Here is an 11,872-nt window from a genome sequence, read left to right as displayed (position 1 = left end):
GACGACGTCGTCGACAATCGGGTCAAAAACGCGTCAAAATTCAAATTTTATAAAATTTCGACCCGCGATCGATCGCTTCAAAAGGTTAACTCGAGCATTCGACAAGTAACAATGCAAACGAAGCGAATCGTGGCGATCGGACATGTCGACTCTCCGAATTACAAAGTTTTGTGCGCGGGAGTGCGAATTGTGCAAAAGGCCACCCTAAGGCTCAGGAAGGTCCTATAGGGAATCCCTTTTGGTTTTCCTCATGTTGGTTTCATCCTTCTAAGTGCTAGAAGTTGATACCACACACGCGAAACTCCAGAAGGGGACGGAAGCAGGTTGAATTTCTAGAACAAGGCGGGTCCCATTTCTAAGGTTCTAAGATAGTCGAAGGGAGGTCCCTAAGGCTAGATCCTAAACCCTGAGAGGAAGACTAGACCTCACTAAAAATGAGGTCAACACCAACTCTCTTGCAATCTTTCCAGCCACCGCCATTATCTCTCCTTTTTGCTGCCCTCACATCCACTTTCACCTCAACCCTTGTTCCCTCCCTCGCCTCGCTGTTTAGATCACTATCAAACCATCCATACTTGCTACTACCCCCCAGGACGACAATCTTGCTGTCTTTTTCATTTAGTCCCGCCACCCAACCATCTATTTCATTCATTTCAACCATCCTCCTCGCTGCGACAGCCCCGGGACATCACTCCTCTTTCTGTTCTGCAGTTCACAACGCTTTCCCATCGCTGCCTTTCATTGTTCCAGCCCCCCTTGGCTGCCACTGTCGTTCCTAGCCCTCTGCTTCACCACCAACACAATTTCACCCTCCTTTCGCTATCCCAACAACCAACCACCCATTTCAGCCTCCTACCATCATCCTCGACCACCTCTTGATCTCCAGCACCCCCGGATCGTGCCCTATTGTGAGTTTGTGTCTTGTTTTGTTGTAATTTTTCTTTCAAGTGTGTTTGGTTATGTCTATTTTTTTTTAGTTTTAACATTTGCTTTTTGTATTGTGATTTGGGTTATCTTTGGTATCACACTTTCAGCCATTTCATATTTAAAAACTTCATTAATTTTATCAAAAAAAGATTTCTCGTACATATTTGATTGAGCTTTCTTGTTGTCAACTGTGATCTTCTCATTCAATATGTTGAAGGCAACATTCCATTAGTGATATATGTACAAATCTTAACGTCTGGATTCCTTAATAGCCCAATCTTTTTTCCTCGTATAAGTAGGCTTTGGCTCAAAGAGAGGTAGATGTAATTTTCCTCGTTATAGTTAGTTTTTTTATTTGCATCTTCCAATACTTGAAGTCCTTGCTATCAAATTGATTGTTCCTCCCCATTTTGTTACACCATCGCTCACTTTTCTTATTCAAAGCTAGCCTAGCTCTAATACTGGTTTTGGGTGAAATCACGTCTCTGAGAGCGATGATGATCATGAGATTGAACAATTTAATCAGCAAAAAACAATAGATAAAATAACTTAAGAATTTACGAGGTTTAGTAAGAACCGCGTGCATTTATGGCCACAGATAAATGCTCGCTAATCTTGAGATAAATAAGGTTAAACACTTGCTAAACTAAGCTTTTTTTTGTTTTATTTCTTTTATTATTAGTTTCAACTTTTGATTCTTCCACCAGCAATGCTCATCAGCGATAGAGAAATCTTCTTTTATTGTGTCATATGGCCCCACTAGTCACCAAACCCTTGTGACACTAGTCGATTTCCTCTTGTGAAATCTTTCTACTCAAACTATAACTTGGGTTGTTTCATTTCACACTATCAATCACCCATCAGAGTAATTTCTCCTTAAGCCATCGGCCAAAATAACCAATAGCCATCAATTAATCCATTAATCACTTCTCTAACCTCCATCTCTATACCTTCTTGAATGAGGTAGAAGAATGCGAGAGGCAACTCAACACACCATTTAAGCACCTCTTTTTATAGGGTTTAAACGTAGTAGATAACAAACTCATAGATGTTAGATGAACTTAGGTGGTACGTGAAGATTTGTAATGATGTTAACTATAGTTTTTAGGAATGCATTGAAAACAAAATCAATACATGCAGTAGGTTTTTGCTTTCCAATGGAAGTTAGTGAGGGCAGTTGGATCCACAATAACCATAAATTTTCCAAATTTCAAATCCGGCCAAATCTATTGTATTTCATTTTTTGTCATTAGCCTATGTCTAGAAGACCAATAAATCAAACCTTATCAAGCTCTATTTTTTTCCAATTTGCTTTGATCAACTTCTGGTTGCACCATCACCGCTTGTGCTACCCTCACCTCCTCCATCTCCTCCAAACGATTCTCAATTACACAAAATACGCCTCCGTGCCCTTTCCAGACTTCCACACTTGATATGTTGTTTATAAGTTCTCTAATTTCTTATAGTTTTTTCTTACAGTCAGCCATATGGGGAAAAAATAGCTTCCTCCATTTGTTTTACTGTTAAAAAAATCTTTTTTTGAGTAATCATAATCACTATATTTAGTTTACCATGCATTCTCAAACGCATGCATTCTAATTAGATGATAACAAACGACTTCTTAATGGAAGGCTATTGCGCAACCTGTGGATAATCATCCTCATTAATCATATGACTAAGCTGATGGCGAATGCCAAACATTCTCTTTATTTTCATTTGTTACATTGTTCTCAGAATTCCATTTTACTTTTAATAGCTTTAATGCCTGGATTTTTTTCATGCCGTTTGAGGTTTCTTTACACTCCAGCATTTCCGATGAAAGTTCCATTCGGAGATAACTCACAAATGGTGCAAAATCTCAAATCTGTCATCTTATCCAGAATAATGGAAGAACTTTGAAAAATTTCACTTCGCGTGCACGTGGAATGAAAGAGGTGATAACTGTTGCAGGCTATCAAGCCACTGTGATGCCCTAACTTGGAGGTATCCACTTAACTTTGATTTGAACACCCCGTTCTCCTACAAATCCCAAGATTTATCTCAGAATGGTTCCATTTCCTTCATATGATTACATCAAGTGGAGCCTATGGATTTGTGCAGGCCATGTGATCTAAAGCTCTTGCATCAACCAATTTTGTTCGTTGCGTTGTCATCATCATGATATTTGAGTGAGTACTAATGAAATTCTTTACCTGAGACCAAACCTTTCGGATGATATGAACCATTCATTGGTTGCTATCAAATCTTCATGTCATTTTGCATGGTTTTTTTGCTTTCTTTTTGTTTCACATAATCTGTAGGATTCTGTAGTTCTGCTGCATCATTGTCTTAAGATTTTCAAGAGATAAATATGTGCACATTTTTTTTCTGAAAAAAATGTCTTCACTGAACAACTGGCATGCGAAAGTCACCTCATTTATAATTTTTACTGATTTTCTGTAGGGAGTGTTTGTCTCTGTGAAAAGGATATGGTGGGGAGGTCGGCCATATTCCATCTGGGTCCCTTTCTGTGCTCTCTCTCATGAAACATTGGGTGAACTGCCACAGGTGCTTATCTGTCTTGTTCTTCAATTTTTTACTTGTGAAATAGCCAAAGGTGATGTTGATTTCAAGGCAAGTGTAGCCACATTTTAAAGTAGGGGATTGAATTGTACCATCTTTTGTTTGTCCCGGTGGCGCTGATTATTGATGCTGAACTTTATGATTAGAATTATTATTGAATTTCGGTGCGGGTTCAATTAACTATTTGTGTGTGTGGGGTAGAGGTGTTCAGGTGTGTGTTCTTCACCTGTAGCGTTTATTATTCAGCAGTGTTGTTGCTGTTCCTACACTCTTAACAAATTCTTAACAAAAATGTATATTGGAAGATTATTTTTTTAAGCGGATTAATCAAAATTTATCTGAGTTGCGTGCATTTCTGTTTATTTGGAGAGCGTGTTTTATTACTTGTCTTAATTAAAATTGATGTTGGTTGAGTTTAAATATAGATTTTTGTAGGGAGGGTTGAAATCAATGATTTGAAATGAATTTTTGAGTGTAGTGAAAGAAATCTTCAATTTTGGGCCCTACGGGTTGCTGGCAACCTGTAAGGAAGTTGCATTATGTCTAAAGGCTACAGTCTGAAAGGTCTCCTTTCAGTGGACAGGTTTTATTGAATAGCTCTATTTCTGGAAAAATTTTGGTAGGGGAGAAAGGAGAATGGGCCGAAAGTACTGAAGAGGGGGGTAAATCTCATTAGGAATTTTGGATCAATCTTTTAGTTAGAATGAGTTTAAATTTATTTGAGATTATTTTGAGATTATGGCAATGTAATTATTTTATTTTATTGTGCACTTATCTTAATAAAAAAATGTTAGGAATTTTGGATCAATCTTTTAGTTAGAATGAGCTTAAATTTATTTGAGATTATTTTGAGATTATGGCCATGTAATTATTTTATTTTATTGTGCACTTACCTTAATAAAAAAATTAACAGTTTTAATATTTATTTTCGTTAATTTTGAGGGAACTTTACATAAATACCACGAAGGTCTTATCTATTTAGATATCAAACATCCAAACTTTGATATTTATGCATATAATTTTTTGGTGTCATAAATCTATTATGCATGAAATATGTGTCTCTTTTAAAATGATAGCGATGATAATATTTTTTATGTGATTTTAAATAATTGAATAGCATGAATGCAAATATGATTGTTTTCTGCGTTACATATGTAAATACATAAAAATTGTGTGGCATGTATGTAAATGCCCCTGATTTTAAGGGATGAGGTTAGTGTCAACACCTATTTTTTATAGACCGGTGCTCATTTACAGTTCTGCCTTTTTGTTTGTGTGGATGTGGTGAGTTCTGATTTTTGTCCATGTTTTTGGTGGGCTCCACCAGGTTGCCGCCTATTAATTACATTACGATTCGTGCAGATGGGCATGGTCGCGTTGACTTTCTGATGACAGCGAATTAGCCTTTTGTAAGGTAATAAAGCTTCCTTATTTTGTTTAAATTGTGATGTGTTAAACTAATGATCGATATATTGTCAAAATCTCAAGGTTTATTTATTTGGATGCATGTAAACAAAAAGATATATCTTGTAGAGAATGATAATTCTATTACTTTGTTAAAATTTTAAACACAGGAAACCATCTGATCAATTAGTGGATGGATGACAAAAGTTCCTTTAAGCATAGTATTGGTATGAGGCATCATTAATTATTTAAATGTTTTTAGTTGCATGATTATGGTTAAATTATATAGATTTTCACAATTATCAATATTTATTATCTTGAAGTATGAGAGCAAAACTAGGCTTCATAAGTAGCATTTACAAATGGCTTTTCTTGATAAAAACAACTAGATAAATAAATTCATTAATTTCTCTTACAGGAGCTGGTAGGGAAGCATTCATCAGAAAGAGAAAAATTTGCGCGCATAAGATATACGCAGCGCTGCGTACATCAGGAGGTTATTCAGAGGGTATTGGAGGGGTTATATCCGCGTTATATCTCTTGTAACTTTCCCGTAACCTACCTGGAACCTACATGTAACCTACAAATATATGAAAACAAAAATGCAAAACTTATTTGTAGGTTATAGGTAGGTTACAAGGAAGTTACAAGGGGGTATAACGCGGATATAACCCCCAATACCCTCTGAATAACCTCTCTAACATACGCATCGCTGCGTACGTCTTATGTACCCAAATTTTTCTCCATTAGAAGAGGTTTCCACTTCCCACACTAAATCAAAAGGGCATCAGTGAAAGATATTTTGCTGTTGCGTAGTTTTATTTTGATGGGAAGGAATAGGATTTTGTTGAGTTATGAATCAATTATATTCTTCCTTTAGGTGACAGACATGACACATCTTATTTAGAGCTATCGTGGAGGAAGAGTGTGTTATGTAACTTAGTGAGTTGTCGACCAGTACTTATGGCCCATGGAGAGAATTATTATTATTACTCAAAAGTGGTATTTTTATATTGGATTATTCCAGATAAAGGGTTAGGCAAGATTGCAATTATTTGAAAATAATGAATAAGGGTATTTTGATTGTTTTGACATAGTAGGATAATTTTCACACATAAAGAAGTGGGCCATGATAGTATAGCATGTGATTTACATGCGTATGTCTCTATTAATCAAAGAAGTCCTATTTGTGGTTCATTTTAATGTTTAGGTTGGCTGAAACATTTCTTTGTTTTTGAAGAATAGCTAAAACAGTTCCTTGAAGGAGTTGATAACATATATTGCTTATATGTTGAATTTTACAAGTAATCAATAAATTATAATGAAAATTGTGAAATTTAGAAAATAGAGGAGCATAATATTATTGATATGAGGAGGGCTATTTAAACCCACTTATAATAGACACAACAAAAGAAAGAAATAAAACAAAATAAAACAAATAGGAAATATAAAATAAGAGAATAAAAGCTAATAATAAGTAATAACGACTGGAGATTGTCGTTTTAAATCTAGTACGCCCCCCATGTTTAGCTTGAATTTGAAATCATCGAACAAAAAAGGATGTGGAAGATTTTTGGTGAGGATATCCGCTAGTTGACCACTGGAGTGCACAAAAGGAATACAATTTTTCTCAGATTCAATATTTTCTTTTAAGTGTGTCGATCTCCACATGTTTGGTATGATTATATTGGACTAGATTGTGAGCAATGCTGGTGGCGGTTTTATTATCACAGAATAGCTGTAGTGGGACAGAGGTTTCATACAAAGTTCACAGAGCATGAAGCATAATCAGAGGGCATCACATATCCCCAAGGACATCGACTGGAATTTAACTTCAGCACTGTTCCAGGCAACCATAGACTGTTTTTTTGCTTTTCAAGATGAAAAGATTTTCTCATACGAATGAGCAATATCCCGATGTGGAACGTCGGTCATGAACCGATCTGACCCAATCAAAATCTGTATAAATAACAATAGATCGAAAGGTGTGATGAGAGAAAGAAATCTGAGCCCAGTGTACCTTTTAATAGTGGAGAATTCAGGAAATAACTTGGAGAAGATGCTCATAGGGGTCATGCATGAATTGTTTCACTATACTAACTGCATGGCGTATATTGTTGTGAGTATGGGCGGGGTAAATGAGGTTTCTCATAAGAAACTGGTGATGAGTCTTGTTGACAGACACAACATTGGAAATATCAAATAATTTTTCATTGAGATTCATAGAAACAACCACTAGTTTGTACAGAAGAATTTTGTTCTTTGTCAAGATATCAATCACATATTTGCGTTAGAGACAGACAAATGCCTCGAGATGACCAATTCACTTCCATGTCTAAGAATTAACAAAGAGATTCCAAGTCCTTCATTTCAGAGAAGTTAGTAAGAATGTCTTTCAAGGACTCCAATGTTGAGAGATTGTTACCTGTAAGAACAATATCATCAACATAAACAATAAGGATAGCTATCTGACTATTGGAGCAATGTGGGAACAGGAGAGTGTGATTTGATTAAGCCTGAGTGAAACCATTTCCCACGACCACCTTTGTGAACTTGTCGAACTAGGTCATTGGTGATGGTTTTAGCCCGTAGAGAGACTTTCGTAGTCTGCACACTTGCCCGTTGGAGGCAGTAGAGTCAAAACCATAAGGGAAAGACATTTATACCTCTTCTGTAAGCTCTCCATTCAAGAACACATTCTTGACATCTAGCTGGAATTAAGACCAATCCAGATTCACTACAAGGAGCAAAAAGACCCAAATAGTGTTTAACTTAGCCATTAGAGCAAATGTCTCCTCATGGTTAACTTCATAGATCTGGAGGTTGGGTTGTCAAAACGGCTCATTGTTCGCAAACAGCTCTTGTTCGGCAAGTTAAGAAGCTTTTGTTTGGCTCATTCGCTAAATTATCGAGCCGAACACGAACAAAGATTTGTTTGTTCGTGTTCTGTTTGTTCGTGTTCGACTCGTTTTTGCTCGAAATACTAATCAATTATATCGAGTTATATATATGTATTGATGTGTTGTACTTTTATAAAATTTAATTGATTACATGGTTACAAAGATTTATAATCAATTAAAAGTATTAAGAAAATAGAACAAAAATTATTTAATTAGATTTAGATGTTGTTTTAATATAAATAATAATTTTTAAATGTTGCCCCGACCCTTAACATGTTATGGCTACGTGATTAGGGTTGTCAGAACTACTCTTTGTTCGTGAATAGCTTGTATTTGGCTCGCTAAGCAAACGAGCCGAACACGAACACACTTTTTGAGCTCGAAATGTAAACGAGCCGAACACAAGCAGAGCCTGGGCTCGCTCATGTTCGGCTTGTTTACATCTTATATGTGAGCACCATTTGACAACTAATCGTGCCTTGTTGCGTTCAAATGATCTATCAGAGTTGAACTTGGTGTTAAAATCCATCGGCACCTCACAACTTTCTTACTCCAAGGAAGATCAAAGACGTCCCACATATGGTTCCGCCAAAGAGCATTCATAACCTCTATTACTATCGTTTTCCAGGCAAGATCAGCAATATCAACCTCAATAGTAGCTAGGATATGATGGTTCGTCAGGGCAGCAGCAAATGCTCTGTAGGTCGGTAATAAACTTCAGAAAGAGACATATTTTACCATAGAATAAAGTAAGCTTGTCTGATTGTGTACCTTACTCGGAGAACTCAAATCCTCATTTGAAGGAGGGGTCGTGCTGAGGATGTTGCCCGGCATGGAGTCAAGATCCTGTAAGGAGTATAGAGCTCCAGAGTAAGAGCATTAGGATGGGCGCGCTGAGTATAGACATGGACAATGGGAGGAGGAGATGATGCACTTAACGGAACATGGGACTCTTTAGTAGCAGGAGCAATGGGGGAACATTCATAGGAGTAGGATATGGGATCGTGTCTAAGAACCCAAGCGCCCCCTCCATTGGAGCCGAGCTAGGAAAATAGGGAACACTTTCAAAGAAGGAGACATCAGCACTCACACAGATTTTTTTTGTGTTAGGATCAAGACACATAAACCTTTACCCTAGAAAGATACATTTTATGGATTTATGATCAAGTTTACTTCAATTGGGGGCAGTGTTTCGAATGAATGGAGTGTTTTGAAGGAAGGTAGTGCACTAAAAAATATTGAGATCTAATGTGGAGAAGACATGATTGGTAGGGGAGCATGAAATCAGGACAGCTAAGGGGGTTCCAAATTTGTGAATTTTAGAAGGGACTATTTATGAGATAGGTGACAGTGAGAATGATATCGTTCTAAAATCATTTCGAGGCATTGGATTGAAACATAATAAAACAACATCAAGGATATTGCGGTTTTTCCTCTCTACTATCGCATTTTGTTGAGACGTGTTTGTACACAAGCTATAGTGTAGGATGCTCTTACTCACCAAGAATTCACCAACAATAGAGTTGAAAATTTATGACTATTTTTTCGATCTGAAGGACCTTAGTATGAGTTTTGAATTGAGTTAGAACAAATGTGTAGAAGTTTTGAAAGGTGACAACCTGATTTGTCTTTTAAAATTTAGACCCACCTCATTTGAGTGTGATCATCAATCAAAGTTAGGAGCCACCGTTTATTAGTGTAGCTGGCCCATAGGTCAATGTCAATGAGAGAGAAAGGAGCGAATGTTGTGTAAGTGTTGGGTGGGTAATGAACTTGATGTTTGGCTAACTAACGTGTCTAATTATTGAAATTAGAAAAAAATTTATTAAAAAAATCAAAGAATACAAAATTTTTAAATATTGGAAACTATGATGATTCAAGTGACAATGCAACAACATAATGAAACATTCAATGACCTGAGATAAACTACAACTCTTGAATAGTGTGTCCTCACTCCCCGTGCTCTTCCAATGCAATCAATATCATTCGTCATCTGGCTGATAAATAACAAGTTACATTGCAACAGAGGAACATGTAAAATAAACTCCAGAATTATACCAATTATTAGTACAACGACCCTTTAACCGCAATGGAATACATAAGCCATCAACATTTCTCACAGTATCTTTCATAAAGCATGGATAGTAATTCGAGAAAGCTTGCGAGCATCCAGTCATGTGATTCTTGGCAGCTAAATCAACAATCCATGAACTAGAGGAGAAAAAAACCACGAGTCATAGAAAGAATACCTTGTCGGATGTGGGAGGTCGACAGACTCACAGAGAATTGATTGGCTTCAAGTAGCTTGATCAATTGCACTATCTGGTTTTTAAGTGATTCAGAGGATTTCAGAATATTCCGGGTAGCAGTTGGTCGAACTGTGGCAGATTCGGAAGTCATCGTGAGATCCTTGGTAGTAGAGGATTTGGCTGGTGGTTTGTTTGGCGCTTTACCGTGAAGTTTCCAACACTTGTCTTGATTGTGATTTGGTTTGTGACAATAATCACAAGTGGGTTGACCAGTTCAAGGTGTCGTGGATGAGGATTGAGTACTATTTGAAAGCAAGGCAGATGATTTGGCTAAAGGAGTAGAGGTGCCGAGCATGACAAATCTCCAGCTCTCTTCTCGACGAATCTCAGTAAAAGCAACGTGAGGGGAAGGAAGAGGGTTCTAACCAAGAATACGGCTTCGGGCTTCATTAAGGTCTTTCTTAAGGCCAACCAAGAATTGAAACATACGATCCTTTTCTACAATCTTCTAGAAGCGAGAAAGCTTAGCTGGAGAAGCCCAAGTATAATCGTAGTACATGTCACATAACATTCATAGTGCAACAATGTCATTATAGTACTAGGTCATGGTCCTTAACCCCTTGTTTTGCCTCTCAAATTTTCTTAGACAGCTCATATATTTTGCCAGAGTTTCCTACATTTGAGTAGGTATCACGAATTGCTGTCCAGAGGGCATTAGTTGAAGGGAGGAAAATATATGAACGACCGATCGAAGTCTCCATGGAGTTCTCCACTTTCTAAGCTTCATACGCTAGGTCAGTCTTTGGAGGCTCAAAAATCATACCTGTGAGGTGACCAAATTTCTCGCATCCTTTGATGAACAAAGACACCGCTTAGGACTATTGGAGAAAGTTACCACCATTCAATGTATGGGTTGTGATCAAGAGGTTCATATTGGTTTCAAGTCTTGTGTTCTGCAAGGGAGCGGAGATTGGAGTCGATCCTCCGGTATAATCAAGAACACATTCTGAAGGTGACTCAATATTGGAGGAATCTGCCATAATTCCAACTGAGTCAATGGAGATATGGTTGTGATTTTGAGCCATCAACAAATTCAAGTAGGATCACCAGTAGACGGATGCAACTGCCGGAAAGGTCTAGCTAGGAAGAACAATAAGCATGATGGAGCAGAAGTGTTTTTCTTAGACCAAAAAAATTACTGCAGTAACTTGGTAATCACGGGAAGAGTGGCTGGAGGGATTAGCTTCGCTTACTCCTCTGACGAGGAATCTTCAGAAGGCCAAGAGGAGAAACTATCTAAGAAGAAAGCGGCGAAGGAGTACGACATCTAGAAGCACTGCGATTAAGCAAGCATCGCCTTCTTCTCTGTTTGCAGTGGCCTCCTTGATGGGAAAGCAATGGATAGAACCCGACTGCGAAGTTTTGTGGGAAGAACCACAATGGGAAAGAAAATCGGGAGGGAAAGCTGTCTGGTCAGCTGGAAGGAGATCCAGTTCGGCTGGAGGGAGATCCGACCGGCTAGAAAAAGGTCTGACAACTGCTAGGGTTAGAACCATTGCTTTGATACCATAGAAAATATTTTAGCATAATTTTATTGATAGGACATGTATTTAAGCCCAATTACAATATACACAATAAAGGAAAGAGGTAAAACAAAATAAAATAAATAGGAAATAAATAAAATAGAATAAAATAAATAGAAAATATATAATGAGAAAAGAAAAGCTAATAATGAAAGCTAGGGATTGCGTTATCAAATTAATAAATTTATTAGTTTCTTCTTTGGAAATCACATATATAATTTTTGAGTAATTAGGATTCAGATTTACA

The 11,872-nt window shown here is 37.3% G+C and overlaps 1 long non-coding RNA gene across 4 annotated transcripts in view; it reads left to right on the top strand.

The window, feature by feature from the left end:
* Positions 1-11,872, top strand: part of LOC110027063 — a 53,986-nt gene that overhangs the window by 40,406 nt on the left and 1,708 nt on the right. For 2 of the 4 annotated variants that reach the window (XR_002294298.1, XR_002294296.1), the window contains 3 exons: positions 2,808-2,910; positions 3,028-3,095; positions 3,370-3,833. This is a non-coding gene — a long non-coding RNA (uncharacterized LOC110027063). Of the gene's footprint in view, positions 1-2,807; positions 2,911-3,027; positions 3,096-3,369; positions 3,834-4,816; positions 4,904-11,872 lie in introns of those variants that run through there. The other 2 variants (XR_002294297.1, XR_002294299.1) reach the window with 2 other exon arrangements.

The sequence above is a fragment of the Phalaenopsis equestris genome, unplaced genomic scaffold (assembly GCF_001263595.1).
Source record: "Phalaenopsis equestris unplaced genomic scaffold, ASM126359v1 Scaffold000413, whole genome shotgun sequence".
Lineage (NCBI taxonomy): Eukaryota > Viridiplantae > Streptophyta > Magnoliopsida > Asparagales > Orchidaceae > Phalaenopsis > Phalaenopsis equestris.
Note: the sequence above shows the minus strand (reverse complement) of the source record. Positions and strands in the feature narration are given on the sequence as shown.